Below are 15424 nucleotides of genomic sequence, written 5' to 3' on the forward strand. Positions count from 1 at the left end.
GCGGCGCGCCCCCTGCCGTCCCCCGCGGCCGGGCCCTGCGGTCGGCGCTGGCCCGAGTTGCCGGCACAGCACGTGGGACCGGACCGAGCCGCGGCCGCGCTCCTTCGCAGGGCTGCGAAACACTTTTCTATCCTTTTTTTTGCAAGGAAAAAATAACTACGTCTTTTTCTGCTCCATCCGAGCACCCTGCGGCTCGGCTCCTGGGTCCGGCCGTGCCCTCCCAGGACCTCCGAAGCTGCCGTCGCGGTGGCAGCCGGTTGCCTCTAAGTCATCAAACCACAAATGTCACATCCGCGAGTTAGTTCTTCGTTACTGATGGCTATCGGGACGGGGAGGCCTCAGGCACAGGGGCTGGTTTCTCAACAGCCACCGCTGCGTTTTCAGTGGAAACCTGCAGGGACGGCCACGGGGTGCGATGGTCCGTGGGGCCGCTGAGGGAGGAGAGAGGTGCTGGCAGCTCGGGTGCTCTCAGACCTTTCCACTGAGGGTTGGGAGTTATCTTGCCTTGGGGTGAGCCCTGCGAAGGCTTGCTGGTGGCACGGGCTGGCTCCTCTGCTCGGGGTGTCCATGCTGGGCTCGTTCACCTCTTCCTAGCTCAGGTCGCCAACGTTTGACCTTTTTTCCTTGATTTTTGTAAATCTAAAAGCGTGTGGGAACTGTCACCGTCCGTCCACACTCCCCAGTGAAAATGAAACGGTGTTATATCACTTTTTTTTTGCCTCTTTCTCCATCATGTTGGTGTCCTCGTGGGCAGCTGCCCTCGCCCCACTGCCTTCCCCAGGTGGCCTCATGCCCTTGCGTGGGAGGCAAAGGGCACCGAGCCTTGGTCCTGGCATTCAAGGAGGGAATTTTACTGTTTCTTTTGCAAATGCACGAATGTAGGCACGGTCTCAGCCCTGTTTGGCCGTAGTGCAGTGCTCAGTGCTGCTCTGAAGGAACTGGGACTGATCTCTGGGGTTTAGTCCCTGCTTCGCTGCTTCTCCTGGGCTCACCTCCGGTTGATCGTGGCAAATTTCCTCCTGTCTCTGCACCTTCTTCTCTGCTTTGCTAAAGGGAGCGGGTGGTCCATGCGGGCACAGGGAGCCTGAGGGTCCCTGCTAGCCCCTCATGGCCTCGTTAGCCTAATGAACGGGCAGGGTTCTGCCTACAGCGGGGAGCGTGGGGGCTCGGAGGGTCCCTGCGGAGCTGCTCTGCCCCCAGGGAAGGCAGAAGGGTTGTGGCCCAGCACAGGGCAGCCTTGTCGGGGGGAGTCTGAAATCCCCCCCGAGAACATTGTCCGCCCCGTAGGGGAAGAAATAAGCCATGATCCCATGGGGGACCCACCCCGTCCCCGAAACGTGGCAGCTCGGATGGACAAACTGACTTCTTCTGGCCCTGGACCTGCCCCAGCAGATGCTGGAGGAGGAGCAGGAGGAAACCCTGCGGTGACAGAGCTGGTGCCAGTCACCTTTGGCTTCTGAAAGCGGGCGATGCTGACTGCCCTGGTGCGGCGGGCGGATGTCATTTCTTCTCTGGAAGGTCACTGCGTCCGTGCCTTTCCCCCATTTGCCACAAGCACGGATTAGTCAGAGTTTCACAATTGCTGCTTTGGGGGCTGTGGTCTCGGGCTGCCGCCGCGCACCGGGGCTGGCGCATCCCGGGGCACGGGGAAGCCGCCCCGGTGCTCCGGCCGTGCCCCAGCACAGTGCCTCTCCTTGCTGCACCCCCAAGACACCAGCGGCTTTCCTCGCCTGTCAGGGCAGAGGTGATGGCCCCGGCTTGCCCCAAGCAGAGGTTTCTTTTTCCACCCTTCCCATAACTGGCCACTGCAGGATTCCTGCTCAGCAAATTTCCTTTTAATGGATTTCTGTGTTTCTTCCTAACCACAGAAAACTGTAGCCCTGACAGTATCTCGAGTGCTTTTTCCTTCCTCCTGCCATGCTCTGCTCTGGACAATGCCTCCGGTGGAGGCTGGGTGAGCGGGCACCGGGTAACACCGTGCACGTGTAATGGTGTCACCGAGCTTTGCTGTCGTGTTTCCCTAAAGGCAGGGGTTTTGTCTCATCCTCTACCACCCAAGGTGATTTTATTTTATTTTTTTTTTAACATACGGGTAACTAAGGTCCCCACCAGCACGACAGCAGTGCATCGCACCGGGGGTCTGCGGTGATCGGGTGCTGGGGTGGGAGACGCGAGCACATGGACCGTGCCTGCCCGCAGCCGGATACGTTATCTGTGTCTGCAGGTGGGAAAAGCAAGGCAGAGCCTGTGTGCTGGGGAGATGAGGGATGCCCCCGTAGATGTCTGCACACCCGTGAGCATTGCACTCCCCGTGGACATTTGCACGCCCATGAGCATTGCAATACCCGCAGATGTCTGCACACCCGTGAGCATTGCACTCCCCATGGACATTTGCACGCCCATGAGCATTGCAATACCCGTAGATGTTTGCACACCCGTGAGCATTGCACTCCCCGTGGACATTTGCACGCCCATGAGCGTTGCAATACCCGCGGATGTCTGCACACCCGTAAGCATTGCACACCCAGGAGCTCCCCTACAGTCACAGCTCAGCCAGAGCCTGCTCTCACCCAGTGCCCTGGGTCCCTTCACCCCCCTACCCCTGCGCAAACCCTCCCTCTCCCCCCCTCCCCAGCTCCCCAGGGACGGAGGGCGTGGGGAGTTCCAGTGCCGCCCCAGCCCCACGCACACGCGCTCGCCCACGTGCCAGGGGCCTGGCGCGCAGCGCCACGTGGCCACGAAATCTGGTTTGCCTCCATTCGTCCTCCCCTCCTGGGGAAGGCTTGTGTGCTCGGAGCTCGTGGGCTCCTGATTGACTGTCAGTGGCTTCGCCTTTTCCAAGGGAACCCCGCTGACTGGTGGCATGTCTTTTTTTTTTTTTTTTTTTTTTCTTTTTTTTTTTTTAAATATATTTGTGTGTGTGTGTGAACGAGTATAAATCCATTGTCTCTCATCACCTTGTTATGATCTAATAGGGGTAGAGAGACAGTGGCGTTCCCCTTTGCTGAGCACTTTAATTCATGATGATTTCTTAGACTTGATCTCCTCCGATATGTCGTCAGTGTTTGCGGTCCACTGTTTTGGCCGCGTACGGTTTGGGAAACAAAGAATGAGCTGTATGTTTGCAGGCTCAGATCCACACATGGTCGACATTAGGAGCAAGAATGTGACTTCCCATCTGAAGCGATGAGCCCAAGCCACGGGCCACGCCGTAAATACTCCCCGAATGAGGCTGAGCAACGGAGGGGAGAACATTGAAAAACCTGCCAGGAGGTCTCCAGTGGCATTAGGGTGCTGGCGATGGGGGCTCGGGGTCAGCCCTGAGGATGCGTGTCCCCTCTCCCTCCTGCTGCAGGGCGCCTTTGCACCCGATTTTTCTCCTGGGTATCTCCAGGGTGGGAAGAAAGTGTTGCTGCGGGCGTGATGTCCATTAGCTGTGCGAGCGATGCAGGATCCAGAGGGCTGAGCTCTCCCCCAGGGCTTCCCATCACACTTTCATTTTCCTTGGCTCCAGTGCTTCATCCCTGACGTGGCGGGGATGGAGCTGGCGCAAAGGCTGGGGCTGAATCTGCAGTCCTGGCCCCTTCATCCCAGAGATCCCAGCAGCCTTTAACTTCATTAACAAAAAAACATTAGCCTTGCCCTGTCACTGGTATAACCTCTGCCGACCCTGTGGCGAGCGTGGGCGAGGTGAGACCCCCGCGCCGCCGGCCGGCTTCTGCTGACAGCCCTCCAAAACTGAGGCTGACCGTCTTGCTGAACGAGGATTCGTGATGCACCGCTGCAGGGGAAGGCGGAGGGAACGGGGTGCCGAAAGAAGAGCTTCTTTTCAGGGTGGGGATGTGCCCTGTGTTGTAAGAGAGGAGATATTCGGGTGCACCAGGCTGGGGGGTGCTGATGGCAGCACCCTGGGGTGGCGGCGCTGGGTGGGAGGAAAAATGAGTGAAGACGCGCCCCAAATCTGGTACGGTGCCCCCGGTTATATGCAGGCGATCGGCATTTGCGGGAGCATGGGGAAGCATCCCCGACGTTCGCGCCGGCTGAAACCGCAGATGCTTCAGGTTTTTTGGTTGCAAACACAACTCCTCCTCCGCCCTCTGGACCTGCTGCCGCTCCCTGCCTTTTCCGGAAAAATTTCTCTGCGTTTCCACCCATTTCTGCCTCTTCCCTTTGCCATCCTGACCTCACCGAGGCAGCTGCCGCGCCGGCGGCGGATGTGGTTTCCCGGCCGGTGGGGACGACGAAGCCCTTTGCAGAAGCATCCCCGGGGGGGCAGCTCCCTCCCGGGCACCCCCTGGCAGAGAAGGGCGTGTGGGAAAGGGGGGAACGGGGAGCACCCACCTCCCCCGCAGGGCACCGGCATCCCACCTCGGCCGCTTCTGAGAGGGCAGGATGCGGCCCCAATGTACCGGGTGCTGTATGGACCATCGTGACGCCGAGATGCACTGACAGCCTAAAGCAACACCCAAGCTGGCCACGACAGCGGTCTGCGGGGTGCCAGGCACAGCCTTCGACCGCAGTGTTCTCCTCCTCCTCCTCCTCGGCTCTTGTCTTTCTAAAAATGCTTTAATTTTTTATTTTTTTATTTTTTTTTTCCAAGAAAGTGGGACAGCCGGCGCGTCTGCAATCTGGGGGTATTTTCCATAACATAAACATATTAAAGAGAAAAAGAAAAGGGAAAATAAAAAGAAACAATGATTTTCCATTCCCACTGGAAGCAGCGAGTGCGTTTGCAACATGAGGAACGTATTATTCAAGCTATTGTAAAATAAAATATAAGAACAACCAAAATAGGAGGAGAAGGGAGAGATTTAAAAAAAAAAAAAAGGCCTCAGTTGGGAAGGGAGACACTGAAAAATGGGCTTTTTTTCAACAACCTCTGTTGTGCAGGAGGGCCCCGTAGAGACCTGACCTTTGCCTCTGGGATGGCGGGATCCTGGATGGAGGGATAAGAGGCTCCTGGGTTTGTATTTCCACTTGGGGAGATGCAGCCCTCCCCGTGACGGCTGGGAAGGGACCTCCTACCACCCTGGATGGTCCCATCACCCCAGCGGGGAGCATCTCACGAGGGATTCGTGTCCCCGAGGTGCCACCAGTTTCACGGCCACGATTCGGGGCAGCGGGTGGCGAGGGATGTGCTAGCAGTGCCCAAATAATCGCCGGCACCAGCCACGCATTCCCCCCCTCCCCAGCCCACCCCGCCGACGTCTGGGGCACCGACTGCCCTCGCTGAGGTTTCACCGGTCCCTTTGGCATCGTGGCGGGGTTCGACCTCGTAACCACGAGCTGTCGGCGTGGGGAAGCCGCGTGCCCACGGGGAGCCCGGCCGGGAGGAGGCACCTTCCAAGGGTCTTTTCTCCTGGTAATGATGGGATTTAGGGCTCCAGGGCGGCTTTTTTTTTCCCAGTCGCTGTGTTTATGGCAGCTATATTGGGATGTGATTTCACAAGGCAGCATGGTTTTTGTTAAAATAGCTTCTAAAAAAAATCAAAACAAAATGGTAGGAATGATGTTAGCGGCACAACCCTGGACCAAAGTCTGCCCTGGCTTCTCGCACCCTCTGCGCCTCCTGGGTCCCGGCCAGGGCTCAGTCTGGCACGGGGACAGACAGACAGACAGACAAAGGGTGTCGCAAACTCTCCGCGTGCCGATGGAGAGCGCGCCAGCGCCCGTGATTGCGGGACAGGGTGAGCTGGTCGTTAAAAGATACGCATTGTGTTAACGAGCCTTGGTCGGGGCTTTGCAAGAGGTTTCCCGCATGGCTCCGGGTACAGCACCAGCATCCCGGGACGGAGCCGACAGCACGGGGTCCGTGTGTCTGTTAGATGGGTGTTGGTTAAATAGTGCTTCTCTTGCAGCTGGAGGGGAGTTTTCTTGGAGGAAAACCTCAGCAAGCGACTGGAGCGGTTGCTTTCTGATCTCTGGAGCAAGCACGTGGGTTATTCCCAGGAGCGGCACGTTTCCTAACCAACAACACAGCCCGCGCACGCCTCCCGTCCAGCTGCTGCCACTAGCGGGGCTGTTACAGGAATATCCCCAGCTGCAGCTCGATTTCTCTCCCAATGAGAAGCCAAAAAGCCAGGGAGGAAGCTACACTCAATTACAAATACTAAAAATTCCCGCAAAAATTGCCTATTTCCATTCCTGTTCATATTGCTTACAAAATATTTAAAGGAATATTGCCCCCTGCATCCCACGCTCAGCGATGGTGGGTGCAAGCCAGTGGCAGGAAGATGCTCAAGCTGGGAGCGGGGCCACGCATCGATGGGGTGCACGGAAAAGCCGGGGAGGCTGTTTCTTCACAGCCTGGCAGACATTAAATGCCAGACACGGGCTGCGCCGTTTCCCTTTAAACTGGAAGCATATGCGTGGAGATAATTTAAGGACAGAGCACGGTGCCGTAATTTCAGTGACTTGAAGTCAGGAATAAACTACTTAGCGGGGATTTGCGAAAGGCCATGCCGTTTTCCCTCGTTAGGAGAGAGAAAGTGCCGGCCAGAGAACGTAAAGACTAAATCAGATGTGCTGTTCCAAAATTAAGCCCCTGTTCTGCAGCTCCTTTGCACCGCGCCGCATTTTGCTGGCCACTTTTGTGCCCAATTACCTTGAAGCCTGTAATTAAACACCTTTTTTTATTAGCCCTGGGTTGGTTTGGAAAATCGCGCCGAATGAGCGAGCCTACCATTTTTTTTCCATAAAACTCAGCAAAACTGCCAGGCTGGGAGGAGCAGCCCCAGCCCCGACTCCTCGTCCCTGAGCGGGGTGGTGGGACACCCACCAGCATCTCGGCCCCGTTCCCTTGGGGGCTGGATCCCATGCACGTGCTTTAAACCTTCCTTACCTCTGCAGCTGATAGGGACCTCTAAGTGGCAAAGCCTTTCAGACCCGAATTTACCCCATGTTAGCGTCATGCGTTTGCTTTTGCACCTCGAGCTGGGCACAGAGCTTCACTTCACTTGTTTTTTCCCAAAAGATCACGTTTCTTCTCCCTGTTAGCTCTGCTTTCACCAAACGTGGCAGCCCTGCGCTCACAAGCAGGGGCTCGACCCGCTCTTGCAAGCCCAGGGGCTGCTGAATCCATCACCGCTTGCTTTCTCCTGTCGATTTGGGGACTTCTGGTCTGTTGTAGGAAGGGCTGAGTTCGGGTCGGGATTATGGAGATGTTTTCGTGGTGGAGCGGGTGCTGGTGGGACCTCGGTGTGCATCAAGGTGTTGCTGGGAGCCGGAGCTGGGCAGTTCAGTCCTGAGTCCTCCATCCTGCAACTCTCCCCATCACCTTCCTCGCTCAGATGGAGGTCAGTGGGATAATAGATGCAAACAAGATAGTTCCTGATCAGCCAACGCTTTAGTTAACTCTTTTGAGCCCAAACTGTGCTAGCTGGCACCACCAACACACATTTTTCTCCTGACTCTCCAGGGGCTCATTCCTGCTGTGATGCCAGAGTTCATCTTCATTTACTCTGAGACAGCAGTATAGGATATTATTAAAATGCAAAAACGTTGCTCGTATTTACTAGAAATACATGTCTATCCATCCTCCAGGGTTTGTTTTGCCCAGGTAGCCCCAGCCAGAGGGGACGTTATCCTTGAGAAATGTGGCTCTACATGCTACGGTTGGATCTGGCCGGGCGGAAGACAAATGGGGTTGGTTAATGGTGATGAAGGGAGCCCACAAAAAAAGTTGAATCTGTGATGGTGGGAGGGATTGGGACCCACAAAGTCAAAGCTTTGGGTCCGTGATGGGACAAGCAGGTCGCCTACGATGCCGGCTCCCAGCACCTCCGTCCCGGCTGCACCGAGAGCCAGACGCCCTTCGCAGGAGGGGTTAAATGGGACCGGCAGCGCTGGGATCCCTCCTGCACTGCCTGGAAAGTCAACACATGCTTGGTGTAGGAGATGGATTAGCCAAGCCCTTAAGGTGGCATCTTGCAGTCATTTCAAACCTCTTTCTACCTCGACAGCCAGCAGGCACCATTTAACCCAACACCCATTGCTTGGGCGGTCGGTCTCACCATGCCACCCCATGTCAGAGGAGATTAAATACCCTCATCACGTCCAGCAAGAGCAGGGGCATTGGGATACGCTCCCGAGATGGGGAATTCACAGTTTGTCTCCCTGAACTTTCACCGGAGACATCCCACCTCCCATCCCCAACCACCTCTGCGGTTCCACTGCTGCCGTTCAGCGGGCGAGCAAGGCCGACCCTCGCCACTGGGAGATGAAAAGACCCTGATCCTGCCAAAATTCAACCTGCTTGAATCCCACTGGCATCAATGGAAGCCGGGGAGCGCTCGCTGACGGCACGATGGGCTCATCCCTGTTGTGTCTTGAAATGCCAAGAATGCAAATGCGAGCTTGCCGGGGCTCGCGGGGATTTCCTTGGGTTAACGTCACGTCTCGGGGGGCTGGTTGAAAGCGGGGGATCCTTGCTGCCAGAGGTGGGATGCACACGTGGTGCCGGGACTGTGTTGTGTTGCAGGGTCTGGTGCGGGGGGGTTGCCGTGGCCGAGGGGTGGGAGACGGGGGAACCAAAGCGCTTGCCGGGGAGCCCCTGCGCAGCGTGTCCGGGGTCCTTGGGGAAGGCTGCGGTGGAGCTGCGGATTGAACCCAGACATCTTGCTTCCCCCACCAATGCCTTCTCCTGGAGCACGTGCTTCCTGCCAGCGAGGGCCCACCGCTCGGTTGGAGGAGAATATGTAAAAAAATTCTCGCAAACCACCAATCTTGGCAGAATATGTAAAAACATTCTCGAAAACCACCAGTCTTGGAGGGTCAGGCAGGCGCGGAGCGGCTCAGACCCCAGGACATGGCTGAGGTTGCATTTCGCAGATAAGATCCCCTCTCTCCCCACAGAGCTGACTGCTCGTGCGAGACCGAAAGCCGCTACCGTTTTGTCTGGGCAAGTTCTCCATTTCTCTCGTCTCCAGCCCCAACCTGATGCTGAACCGCTCCAACTTCCCAGGCTGCTGTCTGGGCTGGGGCGAGGAGCCTGCTCATGGTGTCAGCCAGCTGACCCAGGCAGACAGACACCTCCTGCTTGCATATGAACTTTTATAAGAAACTTCTGCAAAAAAAAAAAAAATGAGCTCATGCTGATGAGCGCGGGGCCGGGGGTTTGATGGAGGCGAGAAGGCGCGGTTCCCTTTCCAGGCTGCTGGAGATGGATGAGGAGCAATCAGTGACTTAACAGCGATCCCTAAATAACATCGCGTTTGATTTGTCTGAGTTCATAGCCAAAAACCAGAAAAGTACCTTCTGGGCCGTTTTTAGCCTGTGACTAATTCCTCCGAGTCGGGGCTTTGTTCTGTGCCTAAAGGGATGCGTAGGTGCTGGGTGAATTTGCAGGCTGAACCCTCTCGGGGGCTTGTTTTCTGGAGCTACTTTACAACCACCAGACATCAGTGGGGGATGTCGGGCAAACTCACACTGATGAGAGTCTTTACCGAAGGGCAAATATGAAAGCAAATGTTTGCACCGGAAAAAATAATCTGAGGAATGAGCAGAAGCAACGCAACCCGGAGCCCATCTAGTCAAAGTGGCCCGACTGCAGCCCTGCTGCGAAATAGCCTCGCCCGGAGTTAATCATAGAAGTGAAAGTAGTGAATAATTGCAAAAAGCAAATGAACCCAGGAAAAATGGTGCGGGCCTGCAGGACAATTTGCAGCTGGAACCAGAGGCCAGTTTTCTCAGAATTACTGTTCTGTAGGCTAGTCGTTGACGGCAGAGTTTGAGGTCGCTCCGTGTCGCTGCTAGAGGATCTTCACCGTTTCTGCTGCGGGTTGCCACAAAGTCTGGCGGAGATGGCAGAAATCAGGGACTGATCACACAGGGGTGATAAACACCTCGCACGGGAAGAGCTGGTCCTTGCCCAGGACCTTATTTTTTTGTGGAAAATGGCCAACGCGTTGCATTGACAGAAATGTTTGGGGTGCAATCATGGCACTGGCATTGCAAAAGGGCTGCCAGCCAGCCCGAACCTCATCTGTGTCTTCTGCCTTGAGCTATAAGGTAGAGTTAATGAGCTGTGGGTGCCGGTGATGTCATGGGCAAGCTGCTTGAGGAACAACTCGAGTGAGGTGGACCTGGGGTGACGACTGAATGCAGGGATGCGGGATCTGCCCGCGGGGCTGAGCAGGCAGCTGCCCACAGGCGACCTGTGCGCTGCCGGCCGTGTGCTCATGCTCCACACCAAGCGGCATCGCAGTGGGCTGGAGAAACACGCTGCCAGCCTCTGGTTCACATTTCTCCAGCTGTACGCGATGCTGCTTGGTGCAGACCTTGCAGCTTCGTTGGGCTCCATCGCTGCAATCGGTCCCGTTCTTCCCGTCCCTGACCCCTGCCTTTAAATATCAGTTTTGGGGGCTTTTCCAAACCGTTCTCTTGCTGGAGAACAACTATCAGCCACCCTGCACTGGCACTGCTGTGCAAAGCTCATCTGCCTGCAAACAGGCGGGGAAAACCCTTGCGTGGATGAAAGCTGGTGGATTAGGCACATTTATAAACCACGCATTTATAAAGCACCTCCTATGATCTGCCTCCCTCCCAACCCGCCGGCTCTGCCTCCATCAGGGCTCAGCCCAGGCAAGAGAAATGGGGTAACCTCCTCGGGGGGAAGATGGGGAAAGCATTGGGGCTGAGGCAGGAGGGGAGGAGATGCCCGTGCCGGTGTCACTGCCGGCCACAGCGGCGTGCCGGTGGCCCTCCCGGCGAGGTGTCGCAGGCTGAGGTCTGGGGGGGAAACTCTCCACCTCCAGCAAGAGGATATTCCAGGAAGGGCTTTGGAAATTTAGCAAAGCTGCCACAAGGCATCTCCGCTGCCCTGTGGTCAGCCAGCATGAGGTGGCACGACCCTGTCACCCTCTTCGGAGCAAGATGCAAACGATGCACGAGGCCACCGTGGAAAGCACATCTGTGGGCTGCCTGGTTAAAGGGGTGTCCGGTGCTCTCAGGTCAGTGGGGTGCCCTCGGGGTGACTGGGCTGGGTTCCCTTTGCAACGCTGATGTCCCACGGGGAAGTTAAATGGATATAGTGTATTTGCATTTGCCTGTAAAGCCGCTTTTGCTGAGATGTGACCCTAAGATGCTCTGTCAGACCTGAACCAAAAGGGAAATTGGAGTTCCCTGTCTGACGCCAGCGCCTGTCACAGTCAGCTGCCAGCCCCCTCCTGCCCTCCCTGGGGGGGGGTGAGCCCCCCTTTCTGTCCCCACATCCCAGGGGTATCTGCAGACATCGCAGCCCTGAAGCAGCTAAACCTTTGGCCGAGGTTTGCTAACAGCCAGGTGCCCTTTGCAGGGAGGCAGGTGAGCATGCGGGAACGTGAGCGCTTCCCAAGGTTCACTTTCTCTCTCTTCACGTTTGACTTCCCCAAAGGGATCGCTCGGCAGCCGGAGCCCGGCACAGCCTCACTTCACCCCGCCAGGGCTCGAGCACATACCCTGGCCGCTGTTTCAGTGTGTGGATGCAAGACCCTTCCCCAAGGGTCTCTGTGGGCTCCCTGCTGCCCTGCAAACCTCAGCGTAGCACAGGAGCACTGAGCACCCGTTTGATACCCAGCACCACCCCAATGTTTTGGGCCAGGCTGTAGGGAACAACAGTGAAAAATGCTCTTTAGGAAACCCCATTGCACATTCAGCCGCCGTACGGGGACAGGAGGTCGATTTTCCCACCCCACCAGGGATGGGGACGAGCGATGGGCAGTTTTGCCAATGCACAGCTATTTTCCGAGGCAAGAAAGGGCTTTCTGCAGCCTTTTCGTGTTGCAAGACTGCTTTGCTCAGCACGTGTAGGAGGATTTCCCAGCACCCGGCCCTCGGCGTTCTGTCTGGGAGCCTTTCCATGACAGTAACTCCTCCAAGCGCCTCTCCTTGCAATTAGAAATCGTATCGTGTTTTTCTGCATCCACCCCATTGTACTTTTCTCGTTGTCATGTGCCTTTCGGTTCCTCTTTCCACCATCCAGACGTTTCCCCTTTTTCTTTCCTTTGGAATTTTTTTTATTTCTCCCCCTGTCGCGTTTTGGGTTTTGAAGAGCTTGGCACCACCCCGGGCTCCGGCGGCACGGCTGTGGGACGGGCACTGCCCGGGGCCCCGGCGCTCAGTCCCTTCCCTCATGGTTTCGGCTGTGCCAGGCTCCGGGGGCTCCAGGGAAGGTCTGTCCAGGGGTCCCAGGAGCCCCAGGAAATGCTCACCATGACTTCAACCATCTGCCTTCCAACGTGGGGAACGGACACGTTGGAGATGTCTCCACGCAAGAAGAGTCCTCATTCCCCACAGGGTCTGGCACGAGGCATCGCGCCCCCCCTAAAACTCCTCTGAAACCCCCGAAGAGAGAGAAACTCCCATGAACTTGAATAGCTCTGAACAAAGCCCAATGTTTCCAGTCGTGCTATCCACCTTTGGGCATTTTTGGAGGAGATGGGATGTCCTTAGGCACTCCATAACCTTTGCATGAATAGTTCCTTTTCTCTGCATAAGCACATTCTTAAAGGAGCGTTGGGCTTTCATTCCCCACTTACTTCAACCGTCGTACTTCTCTGTTCACTTGTTTAAATCAAGCATAAAGCTCTAACTGTTCTTTGAATATTTATGGCTAGTTTTTATCTCATGCCATGCATACAAAACATACTTGATTTCTTTCCTAAAAGTTTTTTCAAGTGCAAAGTTTTAAAAACATGTGGCTTTTATTGCAGGCAGGAATGAATAACAGCATTCCACCAGTAACCACATTAAATGGAACAGTAATATTCATATGCGTAAGGGCAAAAGCTGCCTTGTTTCCTATTTGCAGTTGAACTCTGAAATTAATTAAGAACTAAAAGGATCTGACAGTCATTAGGATCTTTTAAAAAAGAGTGGAAGTGGCAGATGGGACCCACGCTCCAAAAAGCTCGGCCGTGCTATCAATAGCACAGAGGATGTGAGCCCTGAACATGCTCCTCATTGTCGGGCCGTTGTGGGGAGAGGAGAATCGCGGTCCTGAACAATGAAGAATGGCACTTTCGTGACTTCAGAACCGCAAGGATTCACGTCAATCGCACTCGTGCTCCTAAGTCACTTCGCAGCTTTTGAAAACCCCATCTCATCCCGTCGGCGCTGTACACCCTCGAGTATTTGTGCTACGCCCGGAGCGCAGGGTGCCCGCCAAAGGCTGGTGCCGGGGGAGCGGTGGGTCCTGGCTCCCCTCACGTGCTGTTTAGAGAGACAATAAATTCCCCGACGGCAGCAGCATCGCTCCTGATTCACCCCGGAGCGTGCGCTTGGGGCTCACCGCTCTGGTCCCCGAGTGGCCGAGGATGCCTGTGTGGGTGCACCCCCGTGTGGAGTGTCTCCCTGGGGATGCTGATCGAAATGAGGACGGGTAATTAAATGCACTGGTATAAAATGGGGAGAACTGGGAGGACAGGCAAGCCCCAAAGCTGTAGGGAGAGTCAGCAACCACTTCTCCGGTCGTGGCCGTTTCTAGTCCTTCAAATGATGGTGAATGAAACCTGGTCCCAGGCAACCGGGTGGGAATCTCATGTTGATTTTCCCAAGGGACAGCATTTCATGCCAGGATCTGAAACTCTTGCTAAAGTCTTCCTCCTCCTCCTCCTCTTGCTGCCCCAAGCAAGGACGCTGGACGCCAGGTGCCAGGGCTGTTTAAGCAGACAGCAAGGTGAATTTGGGCAGCCGTGGCTCCCATGGGGTTAATGGATGTCCCGGCTGAGGATTTGATGTCAAGCTGCAGCCCTGGCCCTGGAAGCGGGTGCTGAGAAGGGTTTCCCCCACCGCGGGTATCGCCCAACCCCAAGGCGCAGAGCCCAGCGCAGCCCTGCTGGAGTCGTCAACAGGCCGGTCTCGCAGCTGGTTCCTCGCCCAAGCGCAGGATTCCCCCTGATTTATGTCTGGGGCAGCCACTGCCTTTTCTCCCCCCCCTCCCCACTTTCCCCTTATTTCTTCCCCCGAGCCCCGCAGCTTCCTCCCGCAGGAACCTCTGCCTGCAGTGCCTGTAATTGCCACGTGGGAGCCCGTTTTAGCGATGAGCGATGACACTCAGGGGTTAAAAATTGTCACCATCGTGCACCCCGTTGGACCCGGCATCTGTTGTTTGATTTATGAATGAATAGCACGCTCCCTCCCTGCATGCTGCTCTCAGATCCCCTTCCCTTAAACTACAAAATAGATCCAGACACCCGCATGGCCCTACTGCGCGCCGTGCTCCTGAGAGGTCTGAGGCAGAGTTTGCGATGAATTTTTAATAGAAAACTTCCTATAAGCCTCTGCGCTCGCTTCCTTGCCGTCGAAACGAGTGGCTCTGCTGCTAAATAGCAGCTCAAATGAATTAAAAACTGCAGAGGAGCCTGTAAGGGAAGTAATCCCAGCGAGTAATGATTTAAAGAGCTGCTGACCTCCCTGCGATGTGAACAGTAGCTTTCAAGTATTTGAAAAGAGGCCCATGCAAATCCTGGGTCTTATACTCTATTAACCTCCTCTGGAGCGCAGGGAGGGTGGCGGCAGGATAATCCCCACGTGTCGATGTCTCCCGGTTTGTGGAGGGCCGGAGCAGTGTGAGGTTTGCCCCCTGTTTGAGACTCTGAATCCTGCTGTGCTGAAAAGGCTAATTTAAATGAAAGACAATTCCCGCGAGGGCACGGTGCCGCGGGTCCCCGTAGCTCTGGGCTTTGCTCGCTTGAACACCTCTTCGCAGAAACAGCCGCTGGGTTGCTTTGCTGGGCTCCACACCTCCGGGGGTCAGCAGCCAATTTGGGGGGTGGGGGGAGCCCGGTTTGCCGCTGCCCTGTGTTTTGGGTCTCGCTTTATATTGCGGCACGGCGGCGGCTAACTCCGCACCTACGCAGCGGAGGAGTGCAGGGCTGTGCAACGGGTTACGGGGGTGAGTCTGCATCCCGTCGCCCTGAAGTCAAGAACAAGTCAGGGGGCAGAGGGTGCCAGAGAAGAGTGGCTTTTGGGGAAGGAGCAGGACATGGTCACCTGCGCAGCCGGGAATACCCACCCTCAGCGACTGATTCAGGATAGTTTTGGGAAGCCGTTGTATGTTACCTCGAGGACACCGAGGTGGTGTAATCAGGTGCCCTTTCTAACAGGTTGCTCCCGGTATAAAAAGGGATTAGAGAACTGCGCGGATGGCAGGGCTGTGAGCGGACACTGAACGGATAAAGCAACCAAACCGGGAAGGGCAGGAGACGTAAAGCTGGAAACGAGCATCGTGCTGCAGGGAGGCAGCTCTGTCCTGCTGGGACCGAGCCCGAAATCACCCGATGGGGGTTTGCAGGACGGGATGGGCAGCCACGGCGGGGCTCTACCTGCCCGTGCGGGGACACCCGCCCTGCACGGCTCCGGGGCTGCAGCTCCGGGGGCGGGGGTGACCGGCTAACGCCTCCGGGCCTGCGCAGGGAGGCAGCTGGGGCAAAGGCGGGGTAGTCCG

The 15424-nt window shown here is 56.2% G+C and overlaps 1 protein-coding gene across 1 annotated transcript in view; it reads left to right on the forward strand.

Moving 5' to 3' along the window:
- The window catches only part of RUNX3 (runt related transcription factor 3), a 65937-nt gene that overhangs the window by 8210 nt on the left and 42303 nt on the right, over positions 1 to 15424 (forward strand). The gene's annotated exons all lie outside the window — the stretch shown is intronic.

This window comes from Aptenodytes forsteri, unplaced genomic scaffold, assembly GCF_000699145.1.
Source record: "Aptenodytes forsteri isolate BGI_AS27 unplaced genomic scaffold, ASM69914v1 Scaffold321, whole genome shotgun sequence".
In the NCBI taxonomy this organism is placed as follows: Eukaryota; Metazoa; Chordata; class Aves; order Sphenisciformes; family Spheniscidae; genus Aptenodytes; species Aptenodytes forsteri.